The 13,860-nt window shown below is 40.7% G+C and overlaps 1 protein-coding gene across 4 annotated transcripts in view; it reads left to right on the top strand.

Moving 5' to 3' along the window:
* The window catches only part of LOC132938228 (homeotic protein ultrabithorax-like), a 269,260-nt gene that overhangs the window by 24,231 nt on the left and 231,169 nt on the right, over positions 1–13,860 (top strand). The gene's annotated exons all lie outside the window — the stretch shown is intronic.

Here is a 13,860-nt window from a genome sequence, read left to right as displayed (position 1 = left end):
GGCAAATTAGATCCTTGTCGTAATATACGGATTGAAAAACGTGTCACAAGTTTTCGGAGGGCTCTAAATTTTAATAGTGGTTATTATTGTATACATATTGTATTTAAGTAGATAGGTAACTCATTATTATATTTATTTTTAAGTCGACCGGCCATAGGCGCGCGCGGTGTTTAACGTGTAAAAGGATATAGTGGGTCGGACAGCTAATGATTTTAATTGTTATTGTTTTTATTTTTTGCTTATTTTTTCGTGCCGCAAATGTTCCCAAATTTTAAAATACTATAACATTATATAATATAATGTTTTGTAACGGTGTTATCCGCGAGAGTCGAATGGTAAATGGTTTTTGTATTACAAACTCGTTTTTGTTCTATTCGGCCGCGGTGGGGGTGGTAGAATTACTTTGGGCAATACATCACCGGTAACATCTCAATTAGAAAGAAAGAGAACCGTTCGTTTTTTCTTCCCTCGCCGCCACAGTAACCGGCAACTCTATACCATGGTTGTGTGAGCCTGTGTGTGTGTGTGTGTGTGTGCGTATGGCGCGCGTGGTTAAAAGTCTCCGCGCCTCGTGGATATATATAGGGTTTGATGCATGGCCTCGCGGCCCGCCCTCCGGTCGACCATTTGTGCGTGTGTGCGTGTGCAGAAACTAATTTCTCTCAGGACAACATATATATATATATATATATAATATAGGATGAAGAAAAAGTTTAAAGCTCGCCAGCCCGGGCCGGGGGTGAAAAAAATACAAGTATTATTGCCACAAAAACAAAGATCGCATAATATATATATATATATATAGGTAGGTATATGAAGGAGAAAAATTAAAATTGTTTCCTATCGTAAGACAACACACACATGATATTCGCGCTCGCGTCTTACATATATGTAATAACACGTACACATATATGACGCTTGCGTAAGCCGTCCTGACACGCGTGCGGTAGATTCTTAAATATATGACCGAGCGAGGAATGCTTTTCGCGGGCGACGTGAAAAGTCGAGGTGCTTGTGATTTATTCTCTCCGTTTTGTGTCCCGGTTCGCACTGTATATGGACTGAAACTTTGAGAGAGAGAGAGAGAGAGAAAGCGAGAGAGGGAATGAGCGGACAGAGACCCCTTTGGTATTGTGCCCAGATTACGCCAAATTGTTCGGCACACACTCGCGGACACTGCAATATAACATCTCGTACGATGTATGGACCTATACGCTGAAGCAAAGTGTATACAGCGTGCTCGTGGCAATCCGACCACAACTCTCCGGAAACTATACACAGTTTAATGCATGCTGTATACACATAAACCTATAAGTATGCGTACATGTATAGTACCCGCGACGAGTGTATATGTCGGGTGCCTGCGCGACAGCCTCCGGTTTTCTCTCGCTCTGTATAATACTTATACAAAACTATATTTATTATGTAGGCCCATGCCCACCTATGTTGTACGGCGGTCACTGTGTATCATTATTATTATTATTACTATACGTTTGCTCCGATATAATTATTACACGTGCACCGCCGTGGTATCTCTCTCCCCCATCATTGCGCGCGGCCATTTGATCTCTAGCAATTTTTGTGTGGAACGTGAGGTAATTATATCCATAAAGCATTTGCGCTCATTTCCGCTGCAGGGGGGGTTAATGTGCACCTTACAATAATGCATCAAACGCGGCTCATTTGCGCAAATATATCGTATTATGGGCACGACACATTTCAGCGTGTAATCGTCACTATATTATGTCGTGTTGTATATTATGTGTTTTAAGTAAGTACCTATATATGCGTACGCTGTTCATGCATGACGACGAGGAACACCGAATTTTATGACAACCGGTTTTCGTTTTAATTACTCGTGCCGTTTTACTAAAACACTTAAGCACGATATCAAAATAATTAATAGCAGCGTCGTTAATTAAAATTAAATCTAATTTTTACCACGTCGTTAGTTATGTGCACACTGCTTTACCCCTGCGAATATAATTATTCGTACCTAGATGATACATATTAAATTGATCAAACACCGGAGTTTTGAATTCCAAAACATAACGTGACATCGTCACGTGCCGCCGCGTGCATTTAAAAGAACGACGGTAATTTAGCCGCGACCTGGTATATTATTATTTGTTTATATACATTTTATATACACATCACATATACCACAGCAGTAGGTATATACTCACGGTGCGGAATACTTGTTGGAATTAACACCGCCGTGAAACGTGATGCAGTACCTAAATAGGTATATACATTGCCCGTATTATGTGCATATAAAATGATATATAATATATATATAAGTATGTGCGGCGGGTTCGTCTCGGAAAGTTATTGCCGAAAAAACGTTGAATAAACGCGGCGAAGTGGTGATAAGACAAACCACGATGCCCGGTAATGGATTCGTGTGTATACATAATGAGCAAAGTATTCACAAAAGGAGGCGATAGGCGCATTGAAAATATGAGTGCATATAACTCCGAAAAAATAAATATCTATGTATAAAAAACGTACGCACACACGCACACGCATACAATACATACACGCCGCTCCGGCGAAGGGGGTTCGCGCTTGTGCAATTTTTTCCTACATATACCCTCCCTCGGCCGTCGCGGGAGCCCGCGATTTATTGCCGGCCAGATAAAAACCGTGCGGTAAATCATCGCGGGTACACAAAAGGAGCTTTTACTTTATTTTTTTTTTTTTTTTTTAAAACGATTTAATTTTTTCTCCACCTCTCCTTCTAATTTTATTTCGCGTTTTTTTTTCGCGCTCGCACGATAAGAAGACCTTTTTTTTTCAAACGGGCCCTTTAATAAGTCGACGACGAGCAGTATGCGCGCGCGCGCTATATAATCGTCGAGCGTGGGATGGCGGGAGAAGAAGGAAAAAACTCTAAGGTGGTTGTAAGATCGGTGATCTTAATTGCCTGTACTTCGCCCCGGCCGACGGTCGTCGCCACCCGGACGTTGCAATAGTGGTGGCGTGCAGGAGAGTTCCTGCAGGAGCAGCAGTAGCAGTGGTATTACATCATATATATACGTTTCTGCGTATTGTATTTATGTGTGCGTATATGCGCGTATACAGGGGAGGTTATTTTTCAAATGATAAACGTCACTGCCCCCGCGCCGCCGCCGCCAAGCACCTTATATAGTCGCTAATGGAGTTCACTGTTAAAATAATTATTACAACCACCCCCTCCATCCCCTTAAACGACACCCCCCCCCCTCTGGCCACCACTTCGCTTCCCACCCACGGTGAGGCGGGGCGCGGGCCAGGCTTTTTCCGACGGGACCCGCGCCCGTTTGTCCCTTATAACTATACATGGTAAAACGACATTAATCTTGCGCCGTGTCGCTTTCCGGCATTCCGGATCGTAATTCATTTTTGCCTCAGGGTATATATATATAATATTATATAGCAGTGCAGCGTGCTAAAAGAAAACTGGCTGTATGAAATTTGCGCTTAGTATTACGGAGAAACACAGAGTTACACGTTTATAATAAGCGAGAAACCTCGGAGCAGTGGCAGCAGCAGCAGCAGTAACACAGATATATATATATATACATATCTACACATATATATAGACCCGAAGAGTTTTGTCTCCGAATTTCGGTCAAATATAAACCCCCGGAAGAGTGCCAAAAATGGCACTTTAATACTGGTGTACCAGAACGTCGTTAATATGCACATAAAACACGCGAACGTTTTCAGAAATTACATTTGCGATTCGTCCACACACACACATGATATACATATATATGTATTTATAAATACATATATATATCTGTCTTATAACAGCATATGAAATGACGTTGCTCTCAATTTTTCGTCCAAACGTCCATTTATAGTGACGTTCGTTGTAGGTACATCTCGATCGATTCGGATCTGTTCGCGGTCATTATAAGTATATTTTATATCACGAGTTACGCGCGGAGCCCTCCCACCGAAGAACCGATGCGCGCGATACGTAGTGATCGTCGCATTTTTAATGTATAATACGATATGTGTACAATAATATTATTATCTCGTATCGGGTTTATAGTGGAGACTCGTTTTCGATCGGTACGAAAATCATATCGAGGAGAACGAGCGTATAATGTAGGTACCTACCTATATAGTATATATATATATATATATATAGGTACCTAGAGTGTGTGCGTGCATCGGGCAAACGGTATAATAATAATAATATAATATGTACACATGATCTACGGAGTTTAATTAAGCGGCGGGGCAATGGTGAAGTCATTGAGAATAAAAAAATAAAAAACAAAAACGAAAATAAAAAAAAAAAACCAAACGCGTATTATATGTGCGCACAGCGCGCGCAAGACGCGAGGATGGCCGCAGGACGACCACCGAATAATTTATCCGTCCGAGTCGCATGATTTATCTGACGCCCGACGTACATATACGCGCGGCCGGGCCCGCCCTTGGTTTTTGTGGGGACCATATACACACACACACACACACACACACATACACACACGAACGTGGCGCACGTATATATTAAAAATATGTTTTTTTAAATAGGAAAAAAACTCGAAACATTGACGAGTTTACGAGCGGATTCGTGTATATCATTCGGCCGGTCCATATAGAAACTGAGCGCGTATATATAAAAAATTAAAATTAAAACGAAACGTATAAAAAAAACGCCGCGACCGACGGTACACGCGTTCGTATTCCGCGGCGTATACTGCGAGTGAAACGTGCACCTATACACACTATATCTATATATATGTACGTGTAGCATAATATATATATATAGGTACCTAAACAGCTATACGCAGAGTGCGAATCGAAAAAGGGGTAAAACGCGTATAATCCGCAGCACCGGTGACCTGAAACAAAAGCGAGTTGTTGTACCCCTACTATCGGTTTCGAATGCGCTTGAGAATTTTTTTTTACCTAATCAGACGCTCGGAGACGAATATCTATAATAGGACCTAGGCTTTCGATAAAATTTCGGCCAACACGGAGGCGTGTAAAAACCAATCACGTACCGCTCGACCGATTGAGCTGATGTTTCGTGTGTACGGGCTGAATTAATATATTGTATATATAATAAACTCACGGCTACACGAGTTTCGGTTTAAGCGCATTGTATGCGGTCATGTACAGTGCGGACGGAAATTAATTCGGAATCGATTAATACTACACGTCTGTGTGTTCGTTATTTTTTTTTCGTCCGTTCTGTACACGGTAGTCGTGCGAGATGTTCGAACGCAGCTGTGGCTTAGGAACGAGTGAGAGAGATAATACTATACATTTTAACTTAACAGTGTCGGCCGTAGGCTGTATCAAACATGGCTGCAGCGCCGCGCGGCCGACGACAACGTCGAATTACGGATGAGCTATCCCTAGCTGTTCCAGAGATTACGATTTTTTTTATATACCTACCGTTTCGTCGTCTTCGTCGTAATGGCCAAATTTAGTCAGTCGACATCCGACACACAAATTATCACACGCTAATCCCAAACGCGCACCATCCTTACCTAGCGCACATTCACGCGACGTCTCGTTATAATATGTAGGTACATTTACTAATAATAATAATACAATATATAGGCCGTAAAAACATAATATTTAAAGAAGTAAAAATATCTAAAGAATAATACACAATAATTACTAAAATAATATTTAACTATAGAACATAACGATAAAGACGTATATTTGACCCAATTCCCCACTGAGGTATATAACCGCGTATTACGCTATATATTAATTATTAACTATATACCACCGCGCATATAGTCGGTTTAATTCCCATTCGGAGTCCACGCGTTTCGGTTTTTTCCTACTTCTGCACCAGTTGATGAAAATTCCGCGAGACGATTTTCTTCGCCAAAACGTATTACCGCCGACCTGCACACCCCCGTGAACGGAAGTTTTTCATTTCGACTAAAACCGAATAAAACATGACATAATCATATGCGAGACGAGACATTAGGATCTACGAGAGTTCCGAAAGTATATATAATATTTTACACGCGCATAATATACGAATGTATAGAGAAACCCGGCCGTATTCTTACTGCGGCGACGAGACATGTATAACGCATTAGTTTTTATTAAATGAGACATCGCCGTCGTCGTCGTCGTCGTCATCATCATCATAATATACGCGTGTTTTACAACACTGCAGCACAGGAGACGGTGTAAAATAATATTATCATCATCGCCGCGGTGGCGGTAACCGTGGGCCGCCGCCGTCTATTAAGGGGGAGCCGAGTGTGGTAGGTATATATATATATATATAAATATATATATGCATATAAGCATAATAAGTATTAGGTATATTATATAATATGGCGGGACGAGTCGGCGGCGGCGGCGGCGGTAGCTACCGTAAGGCGCGTTCACACAGACATGATTTAATTTCGGAATTATTTTGCCGACGACTATAATATTGATATTATTGTACACTTACATATTCGCACGTAATTCGGGACACATTTTCCTCGTCGAGACTTTAATATCATGCAAACGCGTGTGGCCAGGACTCTGCGCGTATTCCGGGTACGTTTTCAGAATGACGAGCGCGATCCGATAGGTAGTTGACGATTCGACGATATAACGCCCTTGGTACGTGACGCGGGACGGCGATAAGGCCATCGAACGAAATTTTGAGAGAAAAAATTACGCTTCCAACACGTCGACGACGCTTCGCCGTGCTATACTAACAGCAGTCGACTTGCAGATCGAAACGAATATCATTATTATTATCGACGTATAATTGTATAATATAACATAATACTATCATCGATGTCTATACAAGCCATTACGAACATAACAAATAATAGTTAAGATGCGTTTACCACTAGTCGGTATTGTCGAAATCTTTTCGCTACCAGTTTTTACGATAAAGTAATTTTATTATAATTATTATACTATCTCACCGACTGCTCTGGTTGCAGTGACGATCGATTCACTCGCGGCGGACATCGTAAAATCGCACGGCCGTGCATATTACAATAATAATAATATAATAACAATATAATATTATACATATACTATTATTACGACATTGTAATTGAGACGGTACACTCGCATAGGTATATAGGTATATAAAAGGTACACACTCTATACCTATATGTATATATATATATAACACGGTATAGAATTATACGTCGGCGGTCGGGGCAGGCGCACACAATGGTTTTCGGAGATTTATCGTCCCAAAGACATCGAAATAATTTACGTGGAAACAAATAAATTACACGAGCGCGGATGGGACCCCCTCTGCCGCCCCCCCCCCCCCCCACACCGGCGGCGGCTCGGGTTTGTCTTAATTTTCGGCTACACGCGGCGGCGAGTCTCGCAGCGCTCTTCTGCTGCTGCTGCTGTTGCTGCTGCACACGACCTTTACTACTACTATAATAATACAACATACATTACATATTTATTATTATTATTATTTTACTTAGGAGTCGACCGACCGGCATATGGCACGCAGCACGCCCACGTCCCCCTATTTGTACGCATCGTATGTATATAATATGTGCGCGATGTGTATAACTTACGATAATAATAATGGCACTCGGTTTCTTCGTAGGTATATACTCGTACACAATATGCACACCTTTATACGCGCGCGCCGCAAACACCCGAAAAACGATATTTTTCTCTCTTTCACCTGGACACGTACCTTGTATATATGTATATTATATTTTAGCGTTTTCTCGACAGTTGTTCGCGAGCGTCGGGTTTATATAATTCGCCATCACATACTATGCACACTCGCGGCCACGCACCCTGTGTGCGGAACTCCGTTTGGGACGTTTGGGTGGTATAGGCGAAATCATCAATCGCAAACCTGGTGTACCTATATACCTGCTGCTATATACGGTGAACGTTTTAATTAACGATCGTCGAAAATGGCCGCCCCGGACCGCTAGAACGGCAGTCTCGTTGTAATACATAATATTATAATAATTAGTAGGTGAGCAGTGCTGTAGCGATCATATTAATATCAAAAGCCGATACAACGCAACGATGGTCGGTAAAATTCGAAATCCGGGCCGAGTGGACATTGGAAAAAATTGCACGTGTGACGCGCGCGCCTCCGAGAGATTGATCGTCGCCTGGGTGGTATATCGTACGCGTAGAATATTATGTGATGGGACGTGAATAAATAACGACTCGCCAACATGGGAGTCGCCACGGTCGAACGATTATAATGATAACCAACGATCGCGAGCGCGTAACGCATACTCAAAGATTCAAAACTCTCTGTGGTTTAATGTAGTCCATAATATGATATTATAATATATTTGACCGTGTACACGAAATACGCGTTTGATTTACTATAGTTACACGCCAGATATACAAATTATAGGTATCCGATGTACGCGATATCATTTAAAGAAAAAAAAAAAAACGCCAAACTGTAAACATACTCTAAAGTCCAAAACTTTTCGGATATTATTATTATGCAGTTGTTTGCACACACCGTCGTCTTCGTATTATAATCGGACGTACCGCGGACGTTTTATTCATGCGAGTAGGTTACCTATATTATATTATTTATAATATTGGTAGGATATACATTTTTCGAACGCCCACGCGACGCCGGTGCACGCGTGTGTATGATATATATATATATATATATATATGTGCTCGGGGTACAAAGACGCGCGGGCCGTTTTGAGGCCATAAGTCATTTGCCGGCCGGTAATTTATAATATTATGAAAGTAGAAAACTGGTCTTGCGGTGACAAGACCTCCCGGTTTTCGCCATTCATTACGACCGTCTATTTATTATACTGCGTTTCCGACTTATGCAGCAGAAGAAACTGCAGCGACGGATCGTGTTTACGTGTGTGTGTGTGAGTATCTTCGAAATTGATTTAGTCCCGACCGGACGATAAGTCATCGAGACAATTTGTGACCGTCCGACATGCATATTATAATATAGGAATAATAATAATAATGGTGAAAAATTAATACCGTTTTGCCGGCGTATTTATAATATTATAAACCTGCAGAGTGGTACCAATATATTCGTACGATATTAATCCGTATAGAAGAATGTGTTACGACGCGTACTTATGTAATATAATATACATAACATGGAAGAACGCTCTGCGTTATGGAAAACGACAAACCGTAATTATATTATATATTTATATTTTTTTTAACGCTCACACAATATCATAATAATAAGATAACGTGTTGGCCGGAACACCGTCGCCGCCGCCGCAGACGTTTAATTAGGGGGTCGCCGGTGCAGTGTGATGTATAATAATATTACCCTCGCCGTGGTGCATCAGTGTGTCGGAATGCACACGATATGTCCGACGATGATATTACAATATTACCTTGGCGATTGTCTATTATATACTGTCTATACTATAATATAACTACGCGGACCGAAATTGCGTTGCCCGGAGAGTGAAAACGAAACGTGTTAAAAAACAAATCGTCTACGGAATCGTTTAGTTGGTGTCTATTATTACTATTATTATTATTATTAAAACAACGGAGGCAGCTCATACATATAGAGGAGTTTTCGGATTTTTTATAATACGATGACGTGTGTACATAATATAGGCTTTTACTGCATTATAATTTCGTTGTCCGCCGTCTTCGCTTCGAAACATACATATATATACGTGAAATACTCTACGCCCATACCGTAGAAAATTCAATATTATGCGTATTCTCGATAATATAATTACCGTGTTTAAGAGAACGGCGTATAACATATAATATTTAATATTTTCGTGTGAAATTTAAAATCAATCACAGCGGCATCACCAGCTCTCCTCGCCGGCTATTAATATCATCATGGCCTGTTGGCGATTTCATTTAAGTTTTTCCGCTCCTGCAATACACATCACACGTACCTAATAATATTACATTGTTGCGACATCGCGGCGGGCGTCGTATTGAATAATATAATAATTATTAATATGCGTGCTTTAATGACTATCATTTCTTTGGCTCGCCGTCTGCACACGTCCTATACAACTACAAATGGCAGTTTCGAGAATAACGTAAAGTCATAATATATGGCGCAGCTAAGAAATCAAACTTATGGTATTTTATTGGTGTTCGTTTTTCGGATTCGATTGCCCCCCCCCCCTTCTCTCGCTGACCAAAGGTTTTTCTGTGTGCGCGGAGGACGTACGATTTTCGGTAGGTATAATATTATCATAGTCGTCACTCCGTCGTCGTTACGGAGCGATAATATTATATTAACATATAGCCGCCGAGCGGTTCGCCGACATTCGCGTCAGCCTAGTCGAGCTGATATCATTCCGCTCGCAGAAATGCGTCCGGGCGGCCGTAAATTGAAATGTAGAGTAATCGCGCGGCGTTTCGTGCGTGCGGCGGCGTCGGGTTCCGTTAAACGCAATTCCGTTTTGAAATACTTCGCCCCGACCGAAAACCGCGTGCAGTACGCGCATATTATATTACACCGCATGTGCGCGCGTAAATCGCACGCATAACTGTCTCGGGTCCATCGAGTATATACAGCAATTTCGCTCATCGTCGTCGTCGTCGTCGTCGGCGTTATATATTATTATTGTACACGCGCGCGGTGCAATAGTCCTGTGTGATATACGTCGGCGGCGGCGGTGTTGCACAAGACGATATAATATGCCGTACACGGTCGCGCAGACCCCCGCACGATGCAGCCGAGGCGCCTAATTTAAATTTACACCACCCGGGCTAGACGTCTGAAATGAAGTCATTTGAATAAAACCGTCGGCGCGTTTCGGTGGCCGCCCGCACCGCCGCCGCCGTTGCAGTGTGTAAATCTCCGTACGTCGCCGCCAGCAGCCCGCTAGAGCGTTTTCACACCCGTCTGACGTCTATACGCGCGTCGCGAAACGTACATTATAATATATTATATTATTACGTCGTCGTGTGTGTTTGTTTCGTGCTAAAATTTATACGTATATGTAACGATCGGAATCTGAGTCTGAGACTGAGTCTGAGTCTGAGTCGTCGTTCGCCGTGGATATAGGGGTGGGAGGGGGGAGAAGAGACTATATTTTATACAAACGGTTTAATATACATGTACACACTCGGTTGGAAAACGCGTGAAGAAAAGAACGAGCAGAAAGTGAAATGATGATAAACATAATATATTATGTACAGTTTGCGATAAGTATATTATTATGCCCCGAACGGCATCGGGGGGATGCAGTCGTACACGAGTGCATCATACTATGCACCGATCCATAGGGCCTATATATATATATATAAACATACCGGTCCGTATAGGTTTCACGTCGTTATTGGTGCGGCCATCGTTTTGAACACCTTTACCCGTCATTACTACCCGTCCACAACGTTTTTATTTTTATAATTTATTACGTTACGCGTACCTCTGCGTCTGCAGATGGACTGCAACTGCTGCAGCCATGAAATAACAAATTACTTTATTTTTCATATCGCACCCATATAATGATACTAATGATAAATAAAATATATTATAAATACCTATATTTACACCCATATTGTGATACATGATGATAATTTTTATCGTCCGCCGACGAAATGTTTCGGTGGAGAAAAGCGCAATGTATATAATAGGCGCATCTTGCGATATTTTACTTGCTGAGCGCAAACGATCGTCGGCGAAAACTTTTGGCCCCCGAACCGCAGCTCATTTGGTGACGTGTGAGAGGATGGAGGAGAAGGGAACAACGGCAAATATATCGCGTGCGGCCGTGCGATTAACCGTTCGTGTATATTATATACAATAGTTGTATAGTCATCGGATAGACGTGTTGTGCTCATCGTGTACCTATTATATACGTACGCTATAATATAATATACATATTTTATTATGATGACTATAATCGACCGCCGGCCCGTAGGTACCTATTATATGTATATAATAACGTGAGCATCATTGGTCTATATCTATATAATATATAATAATTTACACCTGTATGTTGCGCGTTGTACCCATTTACGAATATACAATAGGCATCCAGGAACTTATTATTATATATGTGTGTAATATCACAGGATATAACATTATGTTTTATATCGCATAGGATCCTGCATCTATACTATTATATAGATCAGCCCCTGTACACGTCATGCAGCAACCACGGTGGACCACTATATATACCTATACGCGAAATGAGATTTAACCATAGGTAACTTTCTTATTGATTCGACACCCGCAATCGCCATTTGAACGTTATTTTTATTATTATTAAATAAAATGACGCGTGTTTACGTCTACACGGCATACCGGCAAATATATCTATACATAGACACGATAATGATCGTCATAATTTTACACATTTATAAATTATTATATACCTACGCATTTAGGATGCCGTCTTCGATTTTCAGAATTTTATTTTCGAGTCGTTACTATTTTTTCTCAATTCATTTGGTTTTTATGTTTAATCAATTCTCGCTGAAAACTCATCACGTCATTCGCGGCTGCGGCAGATTCGTGCAAGTCGTGGTGCATAATATTACTACAAGGCTGCGTAATACACACATATTGGCTACCACGGTATAATACGACCGTACCGAATAACAAATACCCTACATTACTTTATACCAACAATAATAATTATAATGAATAAATTTATCACGTGTTTTAATTACCCCGCATTGCTGATGGTTATCCGTTGCGACTGACGAAATGTCGTGCACTGCCTCTGCAGGTGCACCCCATCTGCGCCACTGCTTATACAGCCCTCCCAGTACCACTCGAACGCTCAAATACCTATATAATATTTAACGAGTGAAGGTATATATTTATATGCGCGTGTGTGTGCGAGTGTAGTCCAATTATTATTAATAATATTATATGTACAAACCCCAAAACGATGACGTTGAGTGCGTGCGGTAGAGGTTCAAGCGGCTACGTTGTCGTTTGCCCTCTCCCCACTCCCCCCGAAAACCATGGAGGGCGATGAACGGCAACAACGCAGTGGCGTCCGTCCCACATTATCCGATTGAAAAAAAACAAAACAAAATTACTCGTAATGTTGCCATTCAACTGAATCTATAAGATTAAAATACACGCCGTGAATCATTTTCGGAGGGTGTCGAGCTTGTTCTTGAAAAAATAAAAACTATACCATACATATTTTATGGCAATAGCCAACATGCCCGTATAATATTATAAAAAAAATATTTTTAAAAATAATATAATTTTATGAATTATTACAGCATTATATTATGTGGATAAATTCATACTTTTGTCCGTCGACGCCTAAATACACCTATATTCGAGAAGAGAGAGAGAACGGTTGAATTAATTTTAATGGCCAGTAAACGAGGTGTAATTCTGTTTGTTTCTCGTCTCGGTTAAAATTAATCGTTATACGCGCGCGTTTCGTTTTCGGTGATAAAATCGATTGCGTAACCTAAGCGAGGGAGTAGATATACGTGGCAAGTATAATATATATTTAATTACTTATTTTCGTATAGGTCACTTGTCCTTGTTTTTGGGCGTGCGTTTCCTAATGATTCAAAATAATTGTGATAAAAATTAATTGCAGGTACCTATATTGATTTACAACAGTTTCTGTAAATTCTTAAACATTTTTATTATATCATCTGCTTGTAATATTTTGATTTAATTTGTTTTTGACCATTAAATGATAATGTCTAATTTTTAATGTTTTTCATACACTATATATATAAGTCCGATATTAATGATGCGTAAGTGTTAATATGCTGTTTGGATAAGTACGCTACGATATTATAAATCACATTGACGAAGGTAAAACATTTTTAAAAGTGTTATTTTTAACCAGTTCATATAACATATAATAATCCCCCTCTCCATATCGGTTTATTTGATTAAAACTATACTATACAATTATTACTAATTAGGCAAGTACCCGTGAATCATAGTTTTTCTAT

Source organism: Metopolophium dirhodum, chromosome 2 (assembly GCF_019925205.1).
Source record: "Metopolophium dirhodum isolate CAU chromosome 2, ASM1992520v1, whole genome shotgun sequence".
Classification (NCBI taxonomy): Eukaryota; Metazoa; Arthropoda; class Insecta; order Hemiptera; family Aphididae; genus Metopolophium; species Metopolophium dirhodum.
This window is presented reverse-complemented; position numbering and strand designations above follow the sequence as displayed.